Raw genomic sequence first — 18,219 nt, forward strand, 5'->3', positions numbered from 1 at the left:
TCAAATAACATCAGCTTCCCTAACAGCTTTCAGTGGTTTGCACAACCAGATCCATCTGGGTACACTTACTGTCATTTACTTCATGCAACATATTCTACTTTCTGTTCTGCCACAATGTATCTCAGTTCTAGCCACAACCTCTCCTGCCAATTCACCTAACCAGTATGCATCCTTCTCGCAGCTTACTTTTCCAGCCAGTTGCAGTGGACTTGCTCCAAGTTATCATTTTTAGATGGTGTCAATCTTGTGTGCAAAACTTGGACCAAGGGCTGTTTAAATTCTTCCCCATCTGCTTGCTGACCACCTGGTTCCTGGTTAAACAAATGACTCAATGTTAAGTTTTTCATCCTTGTTTTCAAACCATTCCAAGGCTTCAACCTCCTCCATCAATGTAAAGTCGTCTGGTAAACCATCAAAGAGTCCAATCAAGTGTACACGTGTAGAGCTAAGAGTGCTATGAACAAAGGATTCAGCAGGAGGCAAACTAAGGCAGGAATGACTTGGGGATGGAATAATGCAGCCTTAATGATGACATAGTTACACAAAGTACACAGTGAATGGCAGGAACCTTAACAACATTGATACACAGATGGACTTGCGTCCAAGTCCATAGCTCCCTCAAAGTGCCTGCACAAGTTGATAGGGTAGTTGAAGGTGTATGGCATGCTTGCCTTTATTAGTTGAGGCACTGAGTTCAAGAGTCAGGATGTTATGTTGCAGCTCTGGTTAGGCCGCATCTGGGATAGGGCATTCAATTCTGGTTGCCCCATTATAGGAAGGATGTGGAGGCTTTGGAGAGGGTGCAGAAGAGGTTTACCAGGATGCTGCCTGGATTAGAGGGCATGTGCGGTAAGGAGAGGTTGGACAAATTAGGGTTGTTTTCTCTGGAACGGCAGAGGCTGAGGGGAGACCTGATAGAAGTTTATAAGATTATGAGAGGCATAGATAGAGCAGACAGCTGGTGTCTTTTTCTCATTGTTAAAATTTCTAATACTGGAGGGCATGCATTGAAGGTGAGAGGGGATAAGTTCAAATGAGATGTGTGGGGTAAGTTTTTTACACAGAGACCGGTGGGTGCCTGGGGTGGTGGTGGAGGCCGAAATGATACAGGTGCTTAAGAGGCTTTTAGATAGGCACATGAATATGCAGAGAATGGAGGGATATGGACCACGTGCAGGCAGAAGGGATTAGTGTAATTAGGCATAATTAGCTTAATTCGTTTAGCACAGCATCATGGACCAAAGGGCCTGTTCCTGTGCTGCAGTGTTCTATATTCTATGTTCTATATTGTATGTCAACAGAATCTTCTCCTGGGTCATATATGACCCAAGGGTTGCAAAGTAACTGGTTCCATTTCAGATCGTTGTCAGGGAGAAGGTTGGAGTCAGTGGCTGGGCAACAGAGGACATGGGTGGGGATTGAAGATGATGGTTCAGTCTTATCAGTGTTCAGTTGTAGAAATTAGTGCTCACCCAGCACTGGATGATAGTTAAGCTGTCTGACGGTTTAGCAACAGAGAAGAATCGAGAGAAGAGGTGATGAGCAGAGCTGGGAATAGGAGCGGCGTTGTGCTTTAAGTGAGGTTGAAAAGAGACAGTACATAGATGAGAAATAGTTAGGAATCCAGGATCTGTCCCTTGGGAACTCCAGTGTTTTACGTTAAAGCGTGGGAAGAGAAGACATTGCAAGTTGTTCTCTGGTTACGACCAAGCGGGTAAGAATGGAAGCAGGTGAATGTGGTCCCAATCAGATGGCTAGTGTTGTGGCTGTTCTAAAATCATAGAATTATTAGTGCACAGAAGGATGCCATTCAACCCATTGGATCTATTCCTGCTCCCCATACAGCAAACTATTCAGTCCCATTTTGTCATTGATTTCCTGTCGTCCTACAAATTCTTTTCCCTCAGGTACTTATATTTTGAAAGCTCTGGCTGTCTTCATTTCCATTGACCTTTCAGGTAGAGACTTCCAAAGCAGCAGCTATTTTTTTTTCCTAATATTCCCTTCTTTGATCCTTGAACCATCCGCTGGCAGGAAGAGTTTGCTCTATTTATCCAATTTAAACTAATTAGGATTTTGTTCCTCTCAATCTTCTTTGCTAATAGAGATACCAGCCCCAACTTCTCCAGTCTAACCTCACAAGTTGAGATCCCTCAACCTTAGAACCATTCCGGTAAATCTTCGCCACACACTCCCTGGGATAGCACGGTAGCGTAGCAGTTAGCGCGACGCTATTACAGCGCCAGCGATCGGGGTTTGATTCCCGTCGCTGTCTGTAAGGAGTTTGTACATTCTCCCGTGTCTGTGTGGGTTTCCTCCGGGTGCTCTGGTTTCCTCCCACATTCCAAAGACGTATGGGTAGGTTAATTTGGGTTTAAAAAAAATGGGCGGTGTGGATTCGTTGGGCCGGAAGGGCCTGTTACCACGCTGTAAATAAAAAAAATCAGAAAAAAAACCTTCAAATCCTCTGTAAGGTGTTGTGACTGGTATTGGAGGCAATACAGTCCATCCCTGGGTTACAAATGCCCGACTTATGGTCACCCCTACATACGAATGAGCTCCCATTACATTATTAAATTCAAAAGTCTGATGTGCATACCTATGTTCGTTTCTACAAACAGCAAGAAATAGTTTGCTCTCTCTCCACGTTTAGTAATTGTTCTTTCTTAGCAGTCTTATGTGCTATTAAGGTCATTTATTACAACACTGTAGAGGTGTGGTTATCATATCGAGTGATTTTTGTGTATTTTCCGACTTACAGACAAAATCGACTTATGGATGTCTGTAAAAACAGCCCGTTGTTTCCCAGGGAAGGCCTGTACTCTGGTTGCAGCCTAATCTGTCTTTCATTCAGGCTCAACATACTCTCTCTGCTTTTGTACTCCATTTATGAAGCCCAGGATTCCGTATGCTTTACTAAGCACTCTCTCAACGTCCAAAGAGTTTCAAAGGCTAATGCACATAAGCACACAGGTCCCTCTACCCTTGCACCCACCTTAGAACAGTGTCGTTAAGTATACTTTCTGTCAAAGCGTCTCACTTCACACTTCTCTGTGTTGAATTTCATCCACTGCTCACCTGCCCATTCTGCCAGCCCACCTATGTTTTGTTGCAACCTGTACTATCCTCCTCTCTGACTTCCCCACCTCAACGTTTGGGTCATGTGCAAGTTTTTAAATTTTATCCTACACCCTAAATCCAAGTCACTAATAGTTATCAATAACAACACTGGTCCCGGTGCTCACCTATGCCACATTAGAGTGGATGTAGAGAGGATGTTTCCATTAGTAGGAGAATCTCGGATCTGAGGGCACAACCTCAGAATAAAGAGACATCCATTGATAACCGAGATGAGGAGGAACTTCTTCAGCCAGAAGGTGGTGAATCTGTGGAATTTGTTGCCATGGAGGGCCGCGGAGGCCAAGTCATTGGGTGTATTTAAGGCAGAGATTGACAGGTTCTTGATTGGTAAGGGGGGGTTAAAGGTTACAGGGAGAAGGTGGCAGAATGGGGAAGAAATCAGCCATGATTGAATGGTGGAGAAGACTTGATGGGCTGAATGGCCTGATTCTGCACCCATATCTTACAGTCTTATGGTTTATACCATCTTCCTGTTCGAAAGACAACCACCTATCTCTACTCTCTGTCTTCTGTCCTTGAATCAATATTTTTTATCCATCCTGCCACTGACCCTTAAATTTCTTGTGTCTCAGTTTTGTTAATAGTCATTTTATTTTCTTATTTATCCAATACCTTCTGAAAAATCTGTACAGTTGACATCTACTACACCCCCTTCATCAACCCTCCTTGTTACATCATTGGCTACTCCTAATGACTGCTGGCAGAGTGTGGAACAGCAAGCCACTGACAGGGGGTTATGGGAGAGGATGGTGTGGCCAACAATGGTTAGAAGCAAGCTGAGAAGAGCAGGGTTGGACATATTATCTTGGTCACAATGACGTTAACTGACATTAATGAGAGTAAACAAAAACATTTGGTACCATGGCAAGAAGATACTGGGGATCAAACCAGGAAAAATTAGCACAAGTTTTAGAGGCTACATCATCTCCAAGGAATTTGGAACAGAAAGTGAGGCTGAAGTTCAGGATAGTTCTAAATCTAGAGGACATTGGTTTAAGGTGAGAGGGGAAAGATTTACTGGGGACCTGAGAGACAAGTTTTTCACACAAAGGGTCATGAGTATATGGAACGAGCTGCCAGAAGAAGTGGTAGAGGCAGGTACAATGGAAATGTTTAAGAGACATTTAGACAGGTACATGGATAGGAAAGGTTTAGAGGTATATGGGCCAAATGCAGGCAAATGGGACTCTCAGATAGGCAACTTAGTCAGCATAGATGAGTTAGGCTGAAGGGTCTGTTTCTGTGCTGTATGACTCTCTGACTCAATGGTTCTGAGAGGATTAAGAAGAGTTTGTAGTGGGATAATGAAGCCAGGAATCGTCTTTGCATTCTAGTATGATCCCAGAATGTGGAAGCCTTTTGGTGATGAAAACATGTTGCATTACACAATCCAGCTGGTTGGAGAGGTGAAATTCTTGCCATATGAAGCCTGCATTCCATGAATTTAATGGGGAGTAGTGAGGGGCAGGTTTAATTAGTTTTAGTGGGGACCAGAGCAGCAAAACTGGAAGTTAGGGTTTGATTAACCAAATGGGTAACTGCAGAAATGCCGTGGTTAATAGAACGTGAAGAGTTCAACTGCTGAAATTTCACGGGTATAGATGCAAGGGATTTAGGAGAATGTTTTATTCAAGGAAGAGCAGAAAGAAGTGCAGGGAAAGGTGAGTGGGTGGTGAGTGATTTCACATGGCTTACTGAGGTAGACAGGGTTGATTCTGGGTGTTTGAGTCAGTGAGGGAATGGGGACCCATTGACTTTTTATGTAAAGTGCTGCAAAATCATAACTACATTTAAAAAGAAAAGGTTAATATTTCCCTTATGCCACATGTTCAGAGGAAACTTTTATTTCAAGATAATTAGTTTTAAAAAATGTTTTCACAATTGTTTTTGCTGTTTTCTGTTCTATATATAAAATTGTTTGTAAGCAAAGAAATTTTGCATTGGCATGGGAACCTAATAGTTGCTTGCTTGGATATTATACAAAGAAACATACCTTACGGATCAAGGATGTACAGTTTATGTGACTGGTCATTGATACTGAATGTGAAAAATCCCTAAAGTTAAGACAGATCCAAAAAACAAACTCTGGGTGCTTCTGAAAATAAAAAAAATACAGATATTAGACGTTTGAAATAAGAACAGAGACAGTTCTAGAGACACTTAGCAGGTCAGGCAGCATCTGTGGAGAGAGAAGCAGCTGGAACATTAACTCAGTTTCTCTTTGCACAGATACTGCTTGATCTGGTGAGTGCTTCCAGAATTTACTATTTTTTATTTCTGGATGCTTTTGTCTATGGTTGATAGTTCTTTGCAGCTTTTGGGAAGGTTTGAATATACTTCACACAATATTCCAACATGGGCAATTAGACAAACATGGCTTATTGACAGACTGAAGCTGTAAGGGTGTTGGGAATCTGTTGGAAATTCAGGAAAGGGGGCTGTAGGTGACACAGGTGTAAAGAGCTGGGGAAACAGTGCATGACAGTGAGCGGGGACAAACATAATCAGACCTTAACCTTTGACTATGGGAAGGTCACACGCCTCAGTAAAGTTACACTGAAACATTTGCTGAGTCAGAATTGAGTTAGCTGAGTGACTGGACTGGAAAGGATGTAAGTGACCTGTGTCACCCATGCCAAGGAGATGATTTCAAAGTCAACTCTAAGGTGTTTTAAACATCATAGAATGGCAGTGTTGCATGTACGCTCCGTGCTTTGTAGTCTGCTTAGCTGGTTCCCTTGGCAATACATTTGGATCTTGAATCTATTAACTTACCTTCTTTTTTTTTGGATGATTTTTTGAAGCTATTACAGACACAGCCTTGTGAAGATTGACAGACAGGCAACTTATGGATAGGTAGCTTGATGGTCAGTTGTAGTCCTTACTTGTATAATAACACAGAAGAATAGAAGCTGTGTATTCCCATGCTGTTCTAAGTTCCTCACTCTGTTGACCTCAATCTATGCTCACTCTAGTCCTATTCATCACCAAGGTAATGCGACTTCCAAACAAATGCTGCTAGGACTCAGGGGGCTGAATTAAAGGGAAAGGTTGGGCAGGGTAGGCCTTTATTCCTTGGAACATAGGAGATTGAGGCGTGATCTTATAGAGGTGGATAAATTCATGAGGGGCATAGATAGGGTGAACACGCATAGTATTTTCCCCAATGACAACATTCAGAAGACATTTGGATAAGTACCTGGATAGGTGGGGTTTAGAGGGATATGGGCCAAATGGGACGAGCTTGGTGGACACCATGGTCGGCATGGACGAGTTGGGCCAAAGGGCCTGTTTCTGTGCTGTATTATTATGACTCTATGACTCTAAATATGTTTACTTGAGCTGAAGCTGCTGAGACAGACCAGCCTTGTTAAGGTTGTTGACTACATATCCACTTATTTCCCAAGAGTTTTGCCTTTGTATTAAAGCAGCACTAGTTTTTTGGCCAGTCAGTTCTCTTCGCTGATGTTTGATGTTCCTCCTGTAGTGGCCTGTGGAACTATGGCAGAGAATTTTGATTTATGGTGTACTACACTGAAAATGCTTTTGAGGTAACTTTGAGATCATCTCCGTGGCTAGTGCAGGAGAGACACAGGTCACTTGCATCCTTTCCAATCCAGTCACACAGTTTACTTAATTCTGACTCAGCAAATGCTTTACTGCAGCCGGTGACCCTGTCACAGGCAAAGGTTGAGCTCAGATTATGTTCAACCCTGCAAGCTGTTTACACCTGTGCCTAACTGCTTGGGATCTTTTGTCTCTGCATTTTGAAATGTGAAATATAACACCTAATGGTGGCTAATGTTGTTCTGTTGTTTAAGAAGGGTAACAAGGACCAGCCAGGGAACTGCAGATCAGTCAGCCTGACATCAGTAGTGGGCAAGTTACTGGAGGGAATTCTGAGGGACAGGATCCATCAGCATTTGGATAGACAGAGTCTGATTAGGAGGAGTCAGCATGGCTTTGTGCGTTGAAAGTCGTGCTTGACGAACCTTGTAGAGTTTTTTGAAGAGGTATCTAAAAAGGTAGCTGAGGGTAGGGCAGTGGATGTTGTCTATCTGAACTTTAGCAAGGCCTTTGACAAGGTCCCACATGGTGGGCTGGTCTGGAAGGTTAGGTCCCATAGAATCTAGGGAGAGCTAGTTAGGTGGATTCAAAATTGGCTCGGAGGTAGGACGCAGAGGTTGGTGGTTGAAGGTTGCTTCTCCAAATGGAGGCTGGTGACTAGTGGTGTGCTGCAGGGGTTGGTGTTGGAAGCCTTGTTATTTGTTATTCATATAAATGATTTGGGTGCGAATGCACAAGGCTTGATCAGTAAGTTTACGGATGACATGAAATTAGGAGGTGTTATTGATAGTGAAGAAGGTTATCGTAGATTGCAGGGGGACTTTGATCAGTTAGGGAAGTGGGCCGAGGAGTGGCAAATGGATTTCAATACAGATAAGTGTGAGGTGATGCATTTTGGAAAGTCAAACCAGCATAGGACTTATACTATGAATGGTAGGGTACTAGGGAATGTAATGGAACAGAGGGACCTAGAAACACAAATGCATAGTTCATTGAAAGCAGCGTCACAGGTAGACAGGGTGGTGAAAAAGGTATTTAGCACACTGGCCTTCATCAGTCAGGGCACTGAGTATAGGAACTGGGACATCATGCTGCAGTTGTATAAGTCATTTGTGAGGCCGTACTTGGAGTACTATGTTCAGTTTTGGTCACCCTGTTATAGGAAAGAAGTGGTTAAACTGTACAGAGGGCAGAAAAGATTTACAAGGATGTTGACAGTACTAGACGGCCTGAGTTATAGGGAGAGGTTGGCCAGGCTAGGTCTTTATTCCTTGGAATGTAGGAGAATGAGGGGTGACCTTATAGATATGTTTAAAATTATGAGAGGCATAGATAAGGTGGACAGTAACAGTCTTTTCCCCAAGGTAGGGAACTCCTAAACTACGGGGCATAGATTTAGGGTGAAAGGGGAAAGATTTAAAAGGGACCTGAGGGGCAATTTTTTTGCACAGAGGGTGGTGAATATATGGAACAAGCTGCCAGAGGAAGTGGTTGAGGCAGGTACAATAGTATCACTTAAGAAGCACTTCGATAGGTACATGGAGGGGCGGGGCTTAGAGGGACATGGGCCGAATGCAGGAAATTGGGACTAGATGGGTGGGCACTGTGGTCGGCGTTGGCTTGTTCAGACGAATGGCCTGTATCCATGCTGTATTGCTCTATGACTCTATGATTTGATGACCTTGAGGCATTAGAAACTCTTGCTCTGTTACATGCATGAAATACACACTGTCACTTTGATGCACTTTGAACTGCTTCTGAAAGTCAGTTCCATAGACTGGAACTAAATTCAGAAGTACATACATTGTGTGTTTAATACACACAACAGGGGACACATTCTCACCACTTTCTTCTCAATAGGACCTTCTTTTAAAAAAAGGACCTGATTTATTTTTCTGCAGCATTAACAGAATGTATCACTTCCTGTTGAAGGTTGTTTATCTGTCACAGGGTCGGTACTACTGTTGAAAAACTCCAGAATCTAAAATAAAAACAGAAAATTGCAGGAAATACTCAGCGGGTCAGGCAGCAACTGTGGGAAGATAAAGAGGGTTAACATTTCAGGTCAGACCCTTCGTCAGAACTGGGAAGGAGACAAAAGAAGCCGTAGGGAGGGTGGGGGAGGGCGGATATCTCTGACAGGGTAAAATGAGGGTGATCATGGGGATGAGCTGTAAACAAGGTTATCCGGACAAAGAAGGAATGGAGCAGTTAGAGAGTGAGAACAGTCATTAAAGAATGTAGGAGATGCAAAATGAAGAGCAGGAAGACATGACTGGCAGGTGCTACGTTAGTTGATTAACCAAATCTAAATGCTCACATGAAAATAGATGAAAGAAAATATTGGACTGGATACTTTTTCTTCACAAGTCTGCCCCTATTTTGTCATTCTTAAACTATGCCATGTGGCCTGTATTGATTGTGGTTTAATAATGCATATAGTTGACAACATTAATTGCTGAATGTACATTAACTTTTTCTTCCTCCGGCAATAGTATAATAGACCTGTGTTCTAATTTCTACACTGAGTTTACACAATGATGTTTTTGATCCTTTGCCTGTCCATTTCCCTTTTGATATTTATCCTTTTGATTATCCAGGCATGATTGCTCATTGTTGGTTTTAGATGTTATGTTTTTCTGTGACTCAGGGGCTAAAGTGTTGCAATTTCCTTTCTTTAAACACCTATTCATCACCACTCTTTAGAATCCAGCTATTTCTGAGAATCTTTTTTTTTGTTTAAATTCCATTTTCGCAGGGCTCCTTTTTTGTGTCTGTATTTTTTGTCTCTGCATTTCAAAAGGCATTTTCTAAATTTGTCTTTGAGCCCTCCTTGGTGATCCCAAATATCATGTTTGATCCCCCTACTATTTATATAAACAATCCCTATACACTAAACCCACTCACAAGGAGGTGGAGAGAAACAGAAGGGGATCACAAATTTGTGTGGTAGTGTCATCAGTAAAATTAATGAAAATAACAAATTGGAAGAAATGTACTTGTGTTGTTGATCTGATATTACCCATTTTAAACTGTCGCCACCAGTCAAGATCCAGACCAAGTATTGTAAAGGGAGTGATAAAACAAAGACAGAAAAGCACTGAACCACAGTTAGATGAGAAAATGGAGGCAATCTAGAAAAAGACACAAGGAGAAGGCAGATCAAAGACCAACCCAATCAGCCAAAATACTTACGTCATCATGCTGCATTTGGAGGTGTGCTGCTTTTGGTACTGCCCTCCTTTCCCCGTGCAGGTTTGAATCCTGCCAATGACGGAGCAGCGGGTCCAGTTGAAGTAACCCGTGTAATTTTAGGGGCAGGCACGGTAGTGTAGCGGTTAGCGTAATGCTATTACAGTGCCAGTGACCTGGGTTCAATTCACGTCGCTGTCTGTAAGAAGTTTGTACGTTCCCCTCGTGTCTGCGTGGGTTTCCTCCTGGTGCTCCAGTTTCCTCCCACATTCCAAAGATGTACAGGTTAGGAAGTTGTGGGCATGCTATGTTGGCGCTGGAAGCGTGGCGACACTTGTGGGTGCCCCCAGAACACTCTATGCAAAAAGGTGCATTTCACTGTGTGTTTTGATGTACATGTGACTAATAAAGATATCTTATCTACATTGTGCCCAATTGTGCATCCTCACTCTTTCTTTGACCATGGCTTGCATAGGCAAAGAAAGAACATTTATCCATTAAATAAGGTTAACTCAGTCAGCCAACATATAGTTGAATTATGCAAACTGGATAGTTTAGGTTGTATCCCTAGCCTTTGCCATTGCACTTCGTGTCAGTTGTTAGTTTGAGGGAAAATAATCATCCATGATGATGAAGGGTCAGTGACCTGAAAAGTTGATTTTGGTTCTTTCTCCACAGATGCTACCTCATCGACTGAATATTTCCAGCAATTCCTACTTTTCCTTCAGATTACTAGCACTTGTAGCTTTTAGCCTTTCAAAGGGAAAACATTAGAGATTCAATATTGGCTGCATTAAAGATAACATCTTAAAAAAGTATTTTTACTTTCGAATTTTTGCCTCCTCTCCAAATGTCTTCATTGAAGTTGCACCACTCACCCAGCTGGCTATCCATTCTTTGTTAGTGTGTGTTGGACTGCAGTAGGCTTTTTCCGAACGTCTATTACATATCTTACAGACAGAATTATTAGATGAGGATTAAGTGGGGAAATCCTAGCTGTTATTTTCCCTCTTTTGCCCTAGGGTGCTCTGATTAATTGGAACAGATGACTTGAAGTACCTTAGCAAAGACCAGGAATACAACCTCATTTTGGTTTGCGCAATTCATCCTGTAAGTTATTTAACCATTATCTAATAATAAAATGTTTCTGTCATTCATAGTATCTTATATAGTAAATTGTACAGCGGAAACCAACAAAAAGGAAAATGCTGGATGGCAAAAAAGCTAGAGAAAGCATACGATTACTGTTAATCCAACCATCAGCAGAATTTTAACAACATTTTCTTATCTTTTAAAAAACTTAAAATATTTTAAAAACTTTGTTTATACAGCACGGTAACAGGCCCTCCCGGCCCAACGAGCCAGCACTGCCCAATTACACCCATGTTAAACTACAAACCTGTACGTCTTTGGAGCACCCGGAGGAAACCCACACAGTCACAGAGAGAACATACAAGCTCCTTACACCCCAATTGAACCCCGATTGCTGGCGCTGTAATGGTGTTATGCTAACCACTACGCTGCCGTGCCACACCCTCTTCATCAATGATGAGTTTGTGGTTTTGCCGATATCACTCATCTCCTAATCTGATCACATTCTTGGTCCAAATGTGGATCAAAGAGCTAAAACTCCAGAGGTGAGGTGAGAGTGACGGCCCTTGATACCAAGGCAGTATTTGACAGGTGCTTTAATACCTATAAAGTGCCTGGGGACATCTTGAACTAATGAAGAGTGCCACATAAAGGTGTCTTCCTTTCTTTCCATTCTGGATCATAAATGGTTTGGAGGAAAAATTATTCAGTCCCCAGAAGAACAAAACAGCATAGCGCCATTCTGTGCGTCTGCCTGCTTTTGGAGCAGAGGCACTTTAATTCATCCTCAAAGAGGTATCTTAAAATGACTCCATGCAGATCCCATTCCATGACTCCATTGATGTGACTCAGAATGGGATCCAAGGGCGGCTAGGAGTTCCACTCCAGCAGCTGTCCAATGGCAGAAAAAGATGTTCAGAACTTCAGCTCTCAAATCTACTTAAACTGCAGAGGAATAAATATTGATATACTTATCCTTTAACTTTAGATCTGATCGTTGTTGCGGTGATTACGTGCTGCATTGCAAAGGCATCTAAGAGCAGCAAAACCAGTCTTCAGACCAGTACATGACCATTGCAAATCATCTGCAAAAATGATCTGAACCACACCGTCCACAATAACTTTGTACAACATGAAATGAATCCTGAAGTAATGAAAAAATATCTTGACTTAGGTCTTGTAGTAAAATGTATAACATATCACTAAACAGGAGGGTCAACAGGGAGTGCAGATCAATTAGCACTTTACTTTGCCCTGTAGACATAACAGAGGCAATGTGCTTTGCTCTTGCTGTGAACCAAAACGAATGCAGAATAGAAGCTAAAAGATGACGAAACTATGTTGTTTGTTAATCTTAGCAAAGTGCAGGAGTCGTTGTCCAACACACCTGCTTTCCTTCTCGTTTTACACAGAATGCATACACACTCTAGTTTTCTTTTCTGCTGCCAGTTAATCATTGATCTCCCCGTCAGTGTCCTGTTTAGATATCAAGATACTACTTAAAGGCAGGTGCCTAGAAGTTCTTTTGTGTGATGCCAGCGTTTTTGCAATAAGCTTTGGGAAATCGATGTTCCCTAGTGTGAAATGCAGTCACTCAGCTTATCTGTCTGAATTGTGCCACAGTTACACTGGGCATTTTGGTCATGATTCATGCTTACAAAAGCGATTCATTTTCAACATGGTAAAATGATAATTGCTAATGCAATGAGAGCACAAGTTATGCCATTCCTCTAAACCTTTCCTATCCATGTACATGTCCAAGTGTCTTTTAAATGTTGTTACTGTATCTGCAAGACTCTAGCTTTGAAGCCTTATCACACTGAATGGGCACCCAAATACGTTGGACCAGATTGCGCCAAACCACACATGCAAGCCCCACTGCCACTCTAAGCCTTGGCTCTTAACAACTCCGAGGTCTTGCCACCACTGTCATTCCGTGAAGCAGAGCGGTCTATGATCGTCAACATGGCCTCAGGCTGCATATGCTGAGGCCACGCCCTCAAACCAGTTGACAGCCTCCTGATAGTTTCTGGTCCCAGAGGGCTTTTCCACTGTTTCCAGTCCCTCTGATGATCAAGGAGTTTTGGAAGCATCAATAAAGAAATAACTAATTTTTAAAAAACACATTTACATAAAATGCATTAAACTGCCGACAATTAAATTCAGAAAAAATAAGCAAGACAACTTACCCAAATGTGTTTACTTAATGAAGTTCAGCCACCCCATTGAGATGAAGTGTATTTGGTCCTTTAGCTCACCAATTTATGGAACATTGCTGAACTCAATAGTAAATTCCACGAAATGCATTGTGGACCTTGGATCGGGCCTCCTGCTGCAGTGTATGGTCTGGATCACGGTGACACATGCAGTCAAGCACTTCAGTGGCTCCCTCCAGCACTGTTCGGCACTTTTCCACACGTTATTTCCTCATCCGTTGCACCAGTGCTTTGGGGCTAGAGAACATTATACTATTGCAAGGCTTTGCTTCCACTAGGGATTGCTGCAGACTTCAGTCAGATGTATTCATTAAACTGAGGCATCTGCAATGTGCATTTTGACATTTGATGCTCACAGCTCCAGTGACCCGGGTTAAGTCCTGACCTCTGATACTGTCTGTGTGGAGTTTGCACATTCTCCCTCCCTGTGACCACGTGAGTTTCCCCTGGGTGCTCTGGTTTACTCTCATATCCCAAAGACATGCAGGTTGGTAGGTTAATTGGCTGCTGTAAATTGGCCCCAGTGCGCGGGTGAATGGTCAAGTCTGGGTGGAACTGCTGGGAATGTGGTGATAATGGGATTAGTGTAGGGTTAGCGTAAATGGGTGAGTGATGTTCGGATAGACTCTGTGTGCCGAAGAGCTTACTCTTCTGCTGTATGTCTCCATGACTTTATGTCACCTGTGCAAAATGCTTGTGTGTTTGCATATCCTGATTATTGGCTATGTGTCCACCAGTTTGGCCATCTAGTTTTCCTCAATTCTGACCATTCATCACTCGTCCAAAAAAATATGGCATTCCACAAGGGAAGAAGAAGTCCATTTTGCTAAAATGTCCACTGCTGGAAATTTTGTTGGTTCCAGCCTAACCAGGAGTCAAGGCATTTGTTGAGCTGGTTAAATTGGCTGAATTGCATGTGCCCCACCCCAGTGCCCTGAATCAATGACTCATCTTTAACAGCTGGAATCAACATCTGGGTGAAACTGCTTCAGATGTTGTGTTAGATTGAGATGCGTCACTGAAAACTGCAAGCATGATACTTGTTTGTCTGTTCAAGGAATCTGAAGTTGTCATTTGTACTTTCTGTTTGTACAAAGAGTACTTATTTTCAGCCACACACCCCATTTTATCTTCTTTTCTAATATTTGGCTCACAGATTTGTTTTCTATAACTCCTGGTTTAGATACCTTACATCTTTTGGTGCTCCATTTTCCTTGAGTGCTTAAAGCACATGGATGAAGATTTAAAAAAAAACTCAAAAACCTGAAATAAAAACAGAAAATGCTGGAAAAATTCAACATACAGGCAACATCTGTGGATAGAGAAACGAGTTAATATTTCAGGTCAATGAAGGGTCCTGGGACTGAAACGTTAATTGTTTCTCTGTTTGCGGATGCTGCCTGACTTGATTACTGTTTCCAGCATTTTCTGATTTTATTTTACATAAAATAAAGAAGTTGGAGTAGGACTGTGATCTCTGCAGCCTTCCCTACCCTGTCCTCCTTGATTCCCTTAATATCCAAAAATCTATCAATTTCAGCTTTGACTGTACTGGTGCAGGGTTTTGAGCTAAACGTCAGCAATTCCTTTCCCCCCACAGAAGCTGCTTGACCTGCTGGGTTCCTCCAGCACATTGTTTGCTGCTCCAGATTCCATCATCTGCAATCTCTTGTGTCTTAGCTTTGAATATATTCAGCAACCATCCCCCTGATCAGCAGTGCAGAATTCTACTGTTTGTCACACCAAGTAAGACATTTCTCCTCATACAGTCCTAGGGTTATAGAGTCATACAGCACAGAAACAGGCTTCTCAGCTCACTATGTCCATGCTGACCATCAATCACCCATCCATACTAATCCCATTTAACAGCACTTGGTCCATAGATAGGTCCATCTCTTGTCTACATTGCTCACCCCTTCTCCTGAGACTATGACCACTATTTCTAGATTCTTTAACCTGAGGCAACAGCCTCTCAGACGTCTGCCATCTTGTTTGTCTCAGAGATAATTTCTCATCCTTTGAAATTCCAGTGACGGTGAACCACAGGCTGTCTCCTTCATTCTATAAACCAATTTAGTAGGTCCATACTGCACTGATAACATGGGAACATTCCCTTCCCGAGATTAATTGATCAGAACTACACAGCGTGCTCGGGGTGTTGTGTCAGTAAAGCCCCATATGTTGGCAGCAAGGCTTACTTACATATAGTGATGACAATGAATGCCAACAGACAATTTACCTTCCCAATTGCATGCTGGACCTACATGTTTACTTTCTGCATCTCATGAACCCATCTACCCAGATCCCTCCCCACCCAGATTTACTTGTTTCTCAATGTTTAAAAACATTCTGTTTTGCTTTTCTTCTAAAGTGGCGAAGCTTACGTTTTCCCGCATCATTACTTCATCTTTCACCCTCTTGCCCACTCGCTTAACCTGCAGAGACCTTATGCCTTCCGCACCTCTCACGTTCCCATCCTTGTTTGCACCATCAGAATGCCTGGATACCTCACACTCTGCCTTCCTTTTTTTCCTGTCAACAATATAAATTGCTGATGGCCCAATAATGTGACGCTGCACATAACATGGAGGTGTGCTGCTGATTCCTGCTCATTGTTTTCTAATATCTTGACTGTTAGTCCACCTCTGTTTTAGTCTCATCATTGACACCACCTTTTCTCCTTGAGACCTCCTCTAATTTAAAGCCCTTGTTGCTGCCTCTATTTATACCCTCTGATGGGTCCCTGCTCCGAGCCATGAATAGGCAGAGCCCTGCCCAGTGGGATAGTTCCTTTCTATTGTCCCCATGAACATTTCTTCCCCACACCACTCTGTCGACCATTTGTTCACCCCCCCCCCTTTGCCAATGTGCACATACCTTTGGTAACAATCCAGACTTTTTAACCCTTCAGGTGCTGTTCGTTAATTTAGTTCTTCGCACCGATAATCTGCAAATCAGACCTCTTCCCTACTCTTTACTATGATGTTAGTTCCCACATGGACTACAGTGGACAGTCACCCTGGTAGAGAACATCTCATGTGGGACTCTCAAAACAGCTTATTACTGGCTGCTGTCTCTCCCTTACAACCACCACAGTATGTTTCTTCTCCTGCTACACCTTTCTGCAGCTTCCTTTTCCCACATAATTTATCCTTATCCTCACAGACAGCAAGAACACTGTACCTATTAGTTAGGATAGCTATTCTGCACCTCACTGGTGTTGCCCTTAATCTGTACTCTATCAGTCATGTTGGCCCCATTTGAAACAGCACCCATCTATGTGTTGCAGACCCTTCTTACCCCGGTCCCTTCTATGAACGATGTAGGAGGGCATTGGTTTCTGCTGCCCCAGTACAAGAACTATTCAACAATACTGTTCTTCATCAATGCTGCACATTTTTTCTACCTTTCAAACATTTATCTAACTTCTTTTGGAGATGTTCAGCTGAATTTCCCTGTATGGCCCTATCTTGTTTGAATACTCTTGTCTGAACCTTTAGCTAATTAATTTAAATCTGACCCCTTTGGTTCTTGAAGTGTTAACCCAATTAAAGCATCTAGGAATTTTGAATGCCTCTCTTAAATCTCCACTTAACCTTCTTTGGTCTAAAGAAAACAATCCCAGTCTTTCCAATTTCTACACATAACTGAATCTTTTGTGGTGTGAATCAAAATGTCAATACTTCATTTTCTACTTCATTGTTATTGCCTGGATTGTTCTAATTGCATCTCAGCCTGAATAGCAGGCTCAGTTCGGGTCCTATAATGCAATCAGACCTCTGACTAGATTCGATTTGTAGAAGCATTGACTTTTGTGGGTTGGCATGGTGGGGGGAGATTGGTTGCACCATCATCAAAGTATTTAAAGCTTATTGGTTTGGTATTGGCATGGGTTTATTATTGTTACATGTACCAAGATACAGTGAAAAACTTTGTTTTTCATGCCAACCAAACAGATCATTCCATACATAATTACATTGAGACAGTAAAAAGAAAACAGAATGCAGAACATAGTGTTACAGTTACAGAGAAAGTGCAGTGCAGGTAGATAAATAAAGGTCAAGGGCCATGATGAGATAAATTGGGAGATCAAGAGATCAAGAATTCATCTTTTAGCGTATGAGAGGTCTGTTGATAACAGCAGGATAGAAGCTGTCCTTGAGCCTTGTGGTACATGCTCTCAGGTTTTTGTATCTTCTGCCCAACGGGAGAGGGGAGAAGAGAGAATGACCGAGGTGGGAGAGGTCCTTGATTATGTTAACTACTTAATGTATTTCTAGTGCAGTGTCGTCGATTTTCAAGAATGGATGTATTGGGACTATGATTTTGACAACCTGCAATGGGAAAAGGCAAATTGATTTTGGCTGCCACTATAGCTGGACTGTGTCGGGTTGGGGTAAATGGAATTAGTGATAAGGAAGCCATGGAAGAATCTACAAGTAGGCAGCAGAGAAAGCAGAAACATGGTTGGGCAGGGGTGGTGGATGGTGGTAGGCACACGGATGGCTCCACCAACCAGCTGCAGGAGTAAGGGCTAAAGTCCTTTACCCTGTCAGAGACATACTCATAGAAGCATTTACAACTGACTGTGCACTGACCATCAAATACCCATTTATACTAATCCCTGTTTGTTCTCCCCACCTTCCCCCACCACCCACCTACATAAGAACATAAGAAATACGAGCAGGAGTAGGCCATCTGGCCCATTGAGTCTGCTCCGCCATTCAATAAGATCATGGCTGATCTGCCTGTGGACTCAGATCCACCTGCCTTTTCCCCATAACCCTTAATTCCCCTGCTGTGCAAAAGTTTATCTAACTGTGTCTTAAATATATTTAATGACGTAGCCTCTACTGCTTCCCTGGGCAGAGAATTCCATAGATTCACTACTCTCTGGGAAAAGCAGTTTCTCATCTCTGTCCTAAATCTATTTCCCCAAATCTTGAGGCTATGTCCCCTAGTTTTAGTCTACCAGTGGAATCAACTTTCCTGCCTCTATGTTGTCTATCAC

Source organism: Pristis pectinata, chromosome 5 (genome assembly GCF_009764475.1).
Source record: "Pristis pectinata isolate sPriPec2 chromosome 5, sPriPec2.1.pri, whole genome shotgun sequence".
In the NCBI taxonomy this organism is placed as follows: Eukaryota; Metazoa; Chordata; class Chondrichthyes; order Rhinopristiformes; family Pristidae; genus Pristis; species Pristis pectinata.